At 39.5% G+C, this 12,316-nt stretch overlaps 1 long non-coding RNA gene across 1 annotated transcript; it reads left to right on the forward strand.

Annotated features, from left to right (window-relative positions):
• Positions 1 to 1,552: 1,552 nt before the first annotated feature.
• On the forward strand, positions 1,553 to 10,941 carry LOC124269196. The gene is made up of 3 exons (XR_006896455.1): positions 1,553 to 2,288; positions 2,612 to 2,691; positions 10,487 to 10,941. It is a non-coding gene; the product is annotated as an uncharacterized LOC124269196 (long non-coding RNA).
• The last annotated feature ends 1,375 nt before the right edge of the window (positions 10,942 to 12,316 follow it).

Genomic DNA, 12,316 nt, shown 5'->3' on the forward strand with positions numbered 1-12,316 from the left:
TGATTTATTATTTTCTCGGTTTCCATGGAAATGATTCAGACTTAGTCTCAAGCTGGACTTTAAGTAACTGTCAGATGATTTGTTCTTTCAAAGATGTGGGGGCCTGGGGGATATGTCATCTTCTGATGACTCTTGTTAAAAAAGGTGAAGTTTAACATTTCTTCCTGTACAAACAGTAAGAATTAAAGCCTCTTCCTGTTGTAAGTTACCTTTACAAAGCCATAACAACAGTTTCAGAAATGCCTCTTTGATACATCTATTCAGGTAGTGTGCTGTTCATCATTGGCCCATCATCGGCTAATAGTTTGCACTGTCGACTAATATCAACATATCTGAACAGCACTGGGCAGACAGTATTGACATAAATCATAGAATCGATGATCATTATTAGTAATAGTAACTTTGAACAAAAATTAAAAAGAAATGTGAAAGAAATCAACACATTTTGTATTACTGGTGAGTTTTGATATTTATGCATGGATGACTAACAAAATCCTGAACATGACTTAGAAGCAACCCATGAATAAAGACATAACTTTGTATATTGTGTGAGTAAATTGAAACTATGATATTATGGGTATTCTTAAATTCCATTCAAATTGACTTGATGGCACAAGATTTTTCCTTTGGTCACCCTTCAAATCAAGTTCAAAGTTGACAAATGCTGGAAAAAGTCAGGAAAGGTCTAGCCTGTCTCATAGTTCCTGAACTGCATTATTTTTACTTCCGTCTATGCCTTTCTGCAATGCTAAAGCCCTAATTTAAGCAAGTCTAGATTTACTTGGGTTCAGGAATCTCTCATCTCACTGAAGCTCCTTTTCAGTTTAAAAGGAATTGTTTGTTTGTATCAAAATTATATATATTCAGAGATTAAGTGCTAGTCTCAAATGGTCCTGTTAGACGTGGAAATCATATCCAATCCAGTTTATGCCTGGTAAGTTAATTTTATTTCACAAAAGTTTCTGAATATGAAACATTGTAAATTCATAATTTATGTATGTTGTTAGGGTGATAACCTAATCTAGTAGTATTTTAAATAGTGCAAACAATTATGAACGGGATCAAGAGACGTTGAGCTTGGCAGAGGAGAAATGTGATCTTCAAATTGCTGAATCAGAGGGGGAGTCTCTGAGGCATTAAGAGGGAGGAAGGGGTAGGTTATGTGATCCAGAGATCAATACCTTCATGTTAGTAGGTTTAAATTGTGAACACTAGTTTTACAACTTTGTTTAATATATTTCTACCTCAAATAGGGATGTCACGATACATAAGTTTCATGAATCGATGCGTATCACGATACTCATGACATGATTCGATATGTATCATGATACCTATTTTTGATGCATTATTGCGTGAAATTAGTTACATTTTGAACATTGATATTTAATATTTTATAATTGTCCATGAAAAGATCAACATTTTTTATTCTCAGGGATTAAAATGTTCTAATTTCCCATCTTTGTTTATGAAAAATAATAATTTATAACTCTCATAACATCAAAAAACATGATACAATTGCAAAATGTAAACGATACATATTGAAACATAGTTAAACCGATACTTTCAAAACTAAATATCGATACAGTTTTGAATGTATCGATAATTGTACCGTCTTAGAAAAAGTATCAATGTATCATGGCACCCCTAACCGTAGCAATGTTCTGGCTTACTTTAGAATTCAGCATCACAAACTTGCAATACCCCATGAAGTAATGCCTCATGAATCTTTGCAAATTGTTTAATCCTTCTCAATATTAGTACAGTTACCTTGAATGGTTGTGTGCCCATCAGTACCGTGTGCAGCAATACATGTGTTAGGTATTATCTCAATACATGATCATTCAATATTGATAAATGTAAGAAGAAATTCAAAATGGCCAAGAAGAGAGTATTTGATAGACATGGAATAGCGTTATATACAGATAGTCTGTCTTTGATGACATATTTGAAAAATTTAAAGAAAAACTGTATTTACTCTCATAACAAGCAGTTCCAGACAAGTATTGTGGTTCAGAATTTGCTCTTTTCACATATCAATAGGGTAATTTTCAACATTTTTAAGCTTTTCTATTGACTTTTGCACTTGAATGATGTGCAAACATTAGCAATTCAAAAATTAATCCCTGCAATAATCATGTCTTTTATAGAGATATCATTTTCACTTTCAGGTTACTATCTACTCATATCTTACCACAGTTTCATAGAGAGCTGATGCGTGTCGTGTTTCGTAGTGCACACAATTCAGGCCAGACCCATGAAGAGAAAATATTGGCTTTTCCCAATTCAGAGTATACAAATTAACATATTGCCTACATTTTGTTGTTTTTCTGTAGTCAACAATTCAATCTTCAATTGGATAATCAGGTGTATAAATGTTCTGACACCGTTCTGTTAATATCACAGGGGTGGCTGGGGGTGGGTTCTCAATTAAATTTGTTTTACATAATTGAATCAAGTGTTTAAATGGGTTGTTATAAAATGATTCATGTAATTGTTTATATATTTGCATTAATGCTTTTGTGTCCTTCATACACAGTAAATTCAGCAAATGAGAACTGAAGACACCTGTATTCCATGTCAGCAGATACATTTTCTTCCTTTACCTTTTCAGGATTGAGATGTAGTATCTGTGAGAAGGTACTAAAATGTAAAGGTAGATATCCTGTTCATCAGCAGACGCACAGTCAAAAGGTACCACCAGTTTTTAGTAGTTTCTTTCTAGATTTCAAGATGATTAACAGGATGTAGTGTTTTGACCACTGGACACATCCTATCTGCTATAATCACAGCCCATTGAGCAGCACATCCTATCTGTTATAATCACAGCCCATTGGGCAACACATCCTATCTGCTATAATCACAGCCCATTTGGCAACACACCCAATCTGTTATAATCACAGCCCATTGTGCAACACATCCTATCTGCTATAATCACAGCCCATTGTGCAGCACACCCTATCTGTTATAATCACAGCCCATTGTGCAACACATCCTATCTGCTATAATCACAGCCCATTGGGCAACACATCCTATCTGTTATAATCACAGCCCATTGGGCAACACACCCTATCTGTTATAATCACAGCCCATTGTGCAGCACATCCTATCTGTTATAATCACAGCCCATTGGGCAACACATCCTATCTGTTATAATCACAGCCCATTGGGCAACACATCCTATCTGCTATAATCACAGCCCATTGTGCAGCACACCCTATCTGTTATAATCACAGCCCATTGTGCAACACATCCTATCTGCTATAATCACAGCCCATTGGGCAACACATCCTATCTGTTATAATCACAGCCCATTGGGCAACACACCCTATCTGTTATAATCACAGCCCATTGGGCAACACATCCTATCTGCTATAATCACAGCCCATTTGGCAACACACCCTATCTGTTGTAATCACAGCCCATTGGGCAACACATCCTATCTGTTATAATCACAGCCCATTGTGCAACACACCCTATCTGTTATAATCACAGCCCATTGGGCAACACATCCTATCTGTTATAATCACAGCCCATTGGGCAACACATCCTATCTGTTATAATCACAGCCCATTGGGCAACACATCCTATCTGCTATAATCACAGCCCATTGTGCAGCACATCCTATCTGTTATAATCACAGCCCATTGGGCAACACATCCTATCTGCTATAATCACAGCCCATTGGGCAACACATCCTATCTGCTATAATCACAGCCCATTGTGCAGCACATCCTATCTGTTATAATCACAGCCCATTGGGCAACACATCCTATCTGTTATAATCACAGCCCATTGTGCAACACATCCTATCTGCTATAATCACAGCCCATTGTGCAGCACACCCTATCTGTTATAATCACAGCCCATTGTGCAACACATCCTATCTGCTATAATCACAGCCCATTGTGCAGCACACCCTATCTGTTATAATCACAGCCCATTGTGCAACACATCCTATCTGTTATAATCACAGCCCATTGTGCAACACATCCTATCTGTTATAATCACAGCCCATTGGGCAACACATCCTATCTGCTATAATCACAGCCCATTGTGCAGCACACCCTATCTGTTATAATCACAGCCCATTGTGCAACACATCCTATCTGTTATAATCACAGCCCATTGTGCAACACATCCTATCTGTTATAATCACAGCCCATTGGGCAACACATCCTATCTGCTATAATCACAGCCCATTGGGCAACACACCCTATCTGTTATAATCACAGCCCATTGTGCAGCACACCCTATCTGTTATAATCACAGCCCATTGTGCAACACATCCTATCTGCTATAATCACAGCCCATTGTGCAGCACACCCTATCTGTTATAATCACAGCCCATTGTGCAACACATCCTATCTGTTATAATCACAGCCCATTGTGCAACACATCCTATCTGTTATAATCACAGCCCATTGGGCAACACATCCTATCTGCTATAATCACAGCCCATTGTGCAGCACACCCTATCTGTTATAATCACAGCCCATTGTGCAACACATCCTATCTGTTATAATCACAGCCCATTGTGCAACACATCCTATCTGTTATAATCACAGCCCATTGGGCAACACATCCTATCTGCTATAATCACAGCCCATTGGGCAACACACCCTATCTGTTATAATCACAGCCCATTGGGCAACACATCCTATCTGCTATAATCACAGCCCATTTGGCAACACACCCTATCTGTTGTAATCACAGCCCATTGGGCAACACATCCTATCTGTTATAATCACAGCCCATTGGGCAACACACCCTATCTGCTATAATCACAGCCCATTGGGCAACACATCGTACCTGCTATAATCACAGCCCATTGGGCAACACATCCTACCTATCTGCTATAATCACAGCCCATTGGGCAACACATCCTATCTGTTATAATCACAGCCCATTGGGCAACACATCCTATCTGCTATAATCACAGCCCATTGGGCAACACATCCTATCTGTTATTACACAATGCCATTTACAAAGTGGTCAAGTGTAACATGTTATATTTGGGATTTCACTTTCTTATTTTTTAATTTGAGCCCCATCCGGGATTCAAACTCACACCCTCAGAGTCAGACACCTAATCACAAGCACACAAAGTCAGCCGCCTAACCTGCTCAGCTACCGCGACTTCCACAAAAATGGAAGTCGGACAACTGGTAGTCTAGACTGCAGACTTTGTGTACCCCTCTCATAAGTGTTAATTGACACGGCTCCCATGGCCGAAAGCTATGATTACACAATGCCATTTAGAAAGTGGTTTCTGTGGCAATCGCAGGTTAGGCGGCTGACTTTGTGTGCTGGCGATTAGGTACCTGACTCTGAGGGTGTGAGTTCGAATCCGGATGGGGCTCAACTTTAAAAAAGTACTAGAATTGTTTCTTTACTAAGAAAGCGTAATCCCAAAAATAACATATGTTACACATCCTATCTGTTATTTTTACATACCTTTGGGCAACACATCCTGTCTGTTATTTTTACATACCTTTTGGCAACACATCCTATCTGTTATTAACAGACCTTTGGGCAACACATCATATCTATCATCAGTAGACCTTTGGGCAACACATCATATAATCATTAGACCTTTGGGCAATGCATCATATACATCACTAATACAACTTTGGGCAACACATCATATGTATTATCAGTAGACCTTAGGGCAACACATCATGTATATTATCAGTAGACATTAGGGCAACACATCATGTATATTATCAGTAGATATTAGGGCAACACATCATGTATATTATCAGTAGACCTTGGGGCAACACATCATGTATATTATCAGTAGACATTAGGGCAACACCTCATGTATATTACCAGTAGACCTTGGGGCAACACATCATGTATATTATCAGTAGACATTAGGGCAACACATCATGTATATTATCAGTAGACATTAGGGCAACACCTCATGTATATTACCAGTAGACCTTGGGGCAACACATGTATATTATCAGTAGACATTAGGGCAACACCTCATGTATATTACCAGTAGACCTTGGGGCAACACCTCATGTATATTATCAGTAGACATTAGGGCAACACCTCATGTATATTACCAGTAGACCTTGGGGCAACACCTCATGTATATTATCAGTAGACTTTTTGGAAACACATCATACAATCAGTAGACCTGTGGGCAACACATATATATTTTTTCAGTACACCTTTAGGCAACACATTATATGTATTATCAGTACCCTTTGGGCAACACATCCTACAATCACTGAATGAGTAGACCTGTAGACAACACATCATGTGTATTATCAGTACACCTTTGGGCAACACATATACATGGTCAGTGGACCTTTGGGCAACACATCATATATAGTGTATATGCCAAGCTTTCTGTAGTTCACTTGTCTACAGTCAAATGTAATCAAACTTTGTATCCCTTAAGAGGATATTTAACTGTTCAGTTTGTAATCTATACTGAGTCAAAAAAGAAACTTCACAAAATGTAATTTGAAAAATAATGAATAATTTTTCTCTGATGATACATCTATGTATCCGAAATGGGATCCCTATCTTTCGACTCTAGAAATACGTTAGCAAAACCCACTCAAACCCATCCATTTGTCGTGGAAATGATGTTAGTGCCAAATCAGGTTTTGCACATGCAGTCGATCACGTGATCTTCGCATCGAAGTTTTCTTCATATACACGTGTTTGCATAGGCCTCAAGAATTGATAAAACACTTTAAAACCACAGTTCTAATGGTACTTGAAATGCCACAATTGTCAAATGTGCAACGTGAACGTGCCGTTGGCATGTTGCAAGCGGGATGATCAATTATTGACGTCGCAAGAGCAATGGGATGCAGCCGTCGTACTGTGTATGACTTGCGAGATCGTCTACAACAAACTGGCACCACTGGCACCCAAGGTCGGGTCGTCCACGTGTGATGTCACGAGCAGAAGACAGTCAAATCGTCCTACATCACCTACGTGACAGATTTCTGCCGGCTACACGAACCTGGGCTGTGATGTTGAGGGGTCGACTGTCCTCACAGACCATTCGAAATCGGTTGCGGGCTGCCAATCTCCATTCTCGACGTCCATATCGTGGGCCAATATTGATGCCATTTCATCAACGTCAACGTCTGCTGTGGGCCCAACGTCACCTCCGATGGACCCATAGAGACTGGAATCGAGTCGTCTTTAGCGATGAATCCAGGTTTACCCTCAGATTCGCGGACGGCAGGCATAGAGTCTGGAGACGACGTTGTGAACGGTATGCCGAATGTTGTGTACAGGAAGTCGACAGATTCAGGGGCGGAAGTTGCATGGTGTGGGGTGCTTTATGTGGGAACAACCGTTCCCGACTTCTGGTCATCCGTGGAAACCTCACAGCTGCTGCTTACCAGGTGCCCTCCCCTGAACTCGTTCCTTTCATGGCGGCTCATGGCCCAGGTCTACAGTTCCAGCATGATAATGCTCGGCCGCATACCGCGATGCTGACACAAAATTTCCTTCAAAACGCTGGAATCAACGTCATGGACTGGCCATCGAGGTCCCCTGGCCTTAATGGGATGCAGTTGGGAAAAGGCTTCTTGGTCTTAGGAACCAACCTCAAAATTTGCAGGAACTTGGTGCTGCCTTGCAAGAGCAATGGCGCAGAATCCCCAACCACGTGTTCACAAGCATCAGGCAGTCGATGAGGAGACGGTGTTTGGCGGTGGTGAATGCGTGGAGCGGCCATACACGATATTGAACTGAGAAATTTCGCATTTTTCTTCTTGTGACTTGACATTCTGTATACCCATGTTTTGGAACGGCGGTGTAGCCTAATGGAACTGATTATGGCACTGTCAGTGTATCGAGTACATCACACAGATCTCAGCAATGAAATAATAACAATTTACCCATCTTACCATCTCTTGTTCTTTTATAGTGCCCTGAAGAAAGAATGTGAAGTTTCTTTTTTGACTCAGTATAGTTACATCATATGTGTAAGTGGAGATTGGTTGTCACACTGTGCACTCAGCTGCAGTATTATATCATACATACTAAAGGGTTAAGATTTTTTTTGACCCGTGAAGATCCGGGGTAGAATAGGTCTTCAGCAACCCATGCTTGCCACAAAAGGCGACTATGATTATTGTAAGAGGCAACTAACGGGATCGGGTGGTCAGGCTCGCTGACTTGGTTGACACATGTCATCGGTTCCCAATTGCACAGATTGATGCTCATGCTGTTGATCACTGGATTGTCTGGTCCAGACTCTATTATTTACAGACCTCCCCCATATAGCTGGAATATTGCTGTGTGCGGTGTAAAACTAAACTCACTCACTCACTCACTCACTCACCATGATTCAACACTTCAAATGATATATGGCACCTACATAGATAGAAATTAGAAAACGACAGATCATGTATTTATTCTACTATGTCAGTACATACTGTATGTTTCTAGATTTGTAGGTTTCATTGAGTAGTCAATGCAAAAAAAAATTACATTTCAAACCTCAAGCTAAACATGTGTGTTCCAAATGTAATTTCTGTTTATCAAATACTCAACTTTGCAGGGAATAGTCTAAAGCCTGCGGCCACCAGACCCCCGGCTAGTTTTCAGAGTTTTTCTCAAAATGTCATTCTCATCCCTGAATCTGAAAAATTACCATGTCTTTTTTTTCTAACTAGATAACTAACCCTTAGTCTTCAGCACTGCTAGATCGTGGCTGACATACTGCCGACATATGTCATCGACTGGATCCAGTTGCATCATGCAGGACATGTAGGATGAAATACCACTGAACCAACTGTATGCAGAATTTTATGAAGTTTGGTTTAGAAGTTAGCGAATCAGATATGTACTTTTTTAACATATTTTCAGTTCGGACCTTTGTTTTACAAAAGCTGAATGCTGCCATTTTTGTCGATCAAAATGTTGTTTTTTTATCAAAATTTCTCTTTTGTTCAATTACTTTTTTGTTGCTTTGCTTATTTTATCATTGCGATGATAATTTCTCTGAGTATATACCAAAACGTGCATGTTGCTGCATATTAATTACGTCAGTGCTTTGCTTCATCATCACTTCACTTGTTTGATAAACACTACGCAATAAAGTTAACCATTATCTATCTGGACATCCTTCTCCTACCTTTCCCTTTCTCAGTGGTATTCAGTCTCTATCTGCTTAATGAAGCGATTACTACTACGTACTAGTGTAGACGGGCGGTGGGTAGCCTTGTGGTTAAAGTGTTCGCTGAAGGCCTGAGTTCGATTCCCCACATGGGTTCAATGTGTGAAGCCCATTTCTGGATTCCCCTACCCTGATGTTGCTGGAATATAGCTAAAAGCGGCGTAAAACTAAACTCACTCGCTACTAGTGCTGACCCTCATTTCTCTCATAGGCAGTGGAAGTCACTCCCATTCGATTTTCAGCCATGTTACCAGATTTAAATTTTAAATACTCAAGGCTCCATCTTTATAGAACTATTTCTATTGTTCTATATAGCAAACTTAATTTAAGGACTATATGTTGCTATATTGAATATTGCAGTTTTGTACTTGGAATGCTTATGAATAAATACTTGGTGTCGTTGCTATATGGCTGAAATAATGTCGATGCGACGTAAAACCCAACTCAACTCAACTCAACTGAAGTGATTAAAAACTAACATATACTACTCACACTTTGCTAAGGATCACAAAAAATCCCACCTTTACTTAAACATATTTATAATTTGAAATTGTATCCATTTAAAACTGGATAAATAATATTGTAACCCTTCTTTAGGCAAACAGCTAGTTTAATCTAGCTTCATGCACTTGATACATGAGTAAACATAAAAATGGTTTTAATTGCACCAATCAACCACTTTGCAAATCATAGAACAAGTCATTTACAAATACACAACACCTGTCGATAGCAGTATGGGATCCACAAGATGCAATGACATACTGAAACCTATGATCCATACTTACAATAAGCTTAGATATTTAAACCAAATTAGATCCCACATCATAGCTTTCTGTTGAATCAATGATTGTATCCTTAGCAAAGTGTGAATAGTATATTTAGGCCACAAGTCCTCATAATGATAAGAAATTAGCTAAATCTTTCAAATGGCAAATGTTTACGTGTCCTAATACAATCTTAAGTGGGGTAGAATAGGTCTTCAGCAACCCATTCTTGTCATAAAATGCGACTGTTTGTCGTAAAAGGCGACTAACGGGATCGGGTGGTCAGGCTCGCTGACTTGGTTGACACATTGTCATCGGTTCCCAATTGCGCAGATCGATGCTCATGCTTTTGATCACTGGATTGTCTGGTCCAGACTCAATTATTTACAGACCGTCGCCATATAGCTGGAATATTGCTGAGTGCGGCGTAAAACTCAACTCACTCAATCTTAAGTTGGGGAGTTGGGTAGAGACTATAGGACTAGAAGCTGAGTAGTGATACTCACTAGATTTGTACCTTGATGTTCTAACATGATTTTGAAAACTTTTTGTTATATTACAGAAAAGGAGACCATACAGGCATTTCTACAGATTTCCAAGCATGAATGCTCATGTCTTAAGCTGAGAACAAAAATGATGAACAAGCAGAAAATACAGCAGCAAAGGACAAGGAAGAGATGGCACACATTTCAAGAATAAGATTAACTTGAAAAATATTCAGATGATTTCTGAGGGATGTTACATGTGGGAATTCACTTTCCCAGTAAAGTACAGATACTATATAGCTATATAGTACTTTGCTGGTGGGGATGTAGTCAATCCCATGTGTGATTTGAACCCACCCTCTCAGAATGAAACACTTTATCACAAAACAACATAATCAGCTATTTAACCTGACAAATGTTAGTCAAGGTCTCTTTCAGAGAAGTGTAAATGCCAAAATTACAAATTTTTGCAAAGCTATGCAAATAAGCATGTCAAACTATTTGATTTAATAAATAGTAATTATTAAACTTACAATTTTTTCTTGTTCCTATCATTGGTTCGCACTGGAGTGGAATATGGCTCCATTTCCATGGTGGAAAAATAGGGGTGGGTGGTGGCGGAAGCACTTGCGGATCTAGCGTGTTGACTATCTCAAATGAGCCCCAGTTAATTCAGGAGTGGTCTGGTATGCCTCAGTATATGATAAGAGAAAGGGAATAGTCCCGACTGGCTCAAAATGGGCTGTGGTTTGGTGGTATTCAGACCAGACATCAGGCAAATATCTATGTCGGAGCCCCAGTATAAATTTATTCAGGAGTCGTCTTGTATGCCTCAGTGTCTGACAAGAAAACGGGAATAATCCCAACTGGCTCAAAATGGGCTGTGTTTAGATGGTATTCATACCAGACATCAGGCAAATATCTATGTCGGAGCCCCAGTTTATTCAGGAGTCGTCTTGTATGCCTCAGTGTATGATAGGAAAACGGGAATAATCCCTACTGGCTCAAAATGGGCTGTGTTTGGATGGTATTGAGACTCCAGACTCCAGACTCCTTTTCGTCATGATCAGTCATTAGAAATAGTGAAGTACGCAATGCCATTTTAGAAAGTGGTCAAATGCAACGTATTTTATATTTGGGATTACACTTTCTTAGTAAAGTACAGATTCTAGTACTTGTTTTGGGTCGAGTCCCATCCATTAACGTGGGTCCTTTTGGTGGAGGGAAGGTAAGGACATGGATTGGCTGATGTAAGTGACGTGATCATAGCTGATAGGTAAATATAGACTGCACGTCACAGATCAGGAAAGTTCAATGAAAGGTGTGGGTGTTTTAAGTCAGTCGTGCAGAAAACTCTCCATTAAGCGATAAAAAACAAAAGCTAAGTGTCCTGAATAGATCTATGTATAGCATGCTGCCCTGAATAGACAGACAGACAGTACCCGTCAGCCCGGTTTTGAATTGAGCGCGCTTGACAACTCACGTGACTCCATCGTTTTAAATAGCCTGCGCTCGACAGAGCGTGAGACCTGTTTTGATGAATGCAGGGTGTGTGTTGAAAGTACATCGTAGCACAATAGAGACGGGTTGTGTCAACATGGTTCGGAGACGGAATCTTCGAGTCATGTAAAATGTAGTTGAAAAACATTTCATACAGAACGCGTCCTGTACAAGTATAACACCATCAAAGTAATGGAAAGTTGGTGTATGTTTATATGTTATTTCATACTAGTTTTTTTCCCATCCCAAATATAGCGTGATGAGAAATGAATGATTTTGAGCCATGTACAATTGAGTTAAGTTGATAATGGATAGTTTGTTTTACTAGACAGCGAGATGTTTGAAATAAGAGGCTTAATATACACATGGATAGAAGCATATCAATATCATATAGCACACGTATAATA

This window comes from Haliotis rubra, unplaced genomic scaffold, assembly GCF_003918875.1.
Source record: "Haliotis rubra isolate DU_JTF1 unplaced genomic scaffold, ASM391887v1 Scf1429, whole genome shotgun sequence".
Classification (NCBI taxonomy): Eukaryota; Metazoa; Mollusca; class Gastropoda; order Lepetellida; family Haliotidae; genus Haliotis; species Haliotis rubra.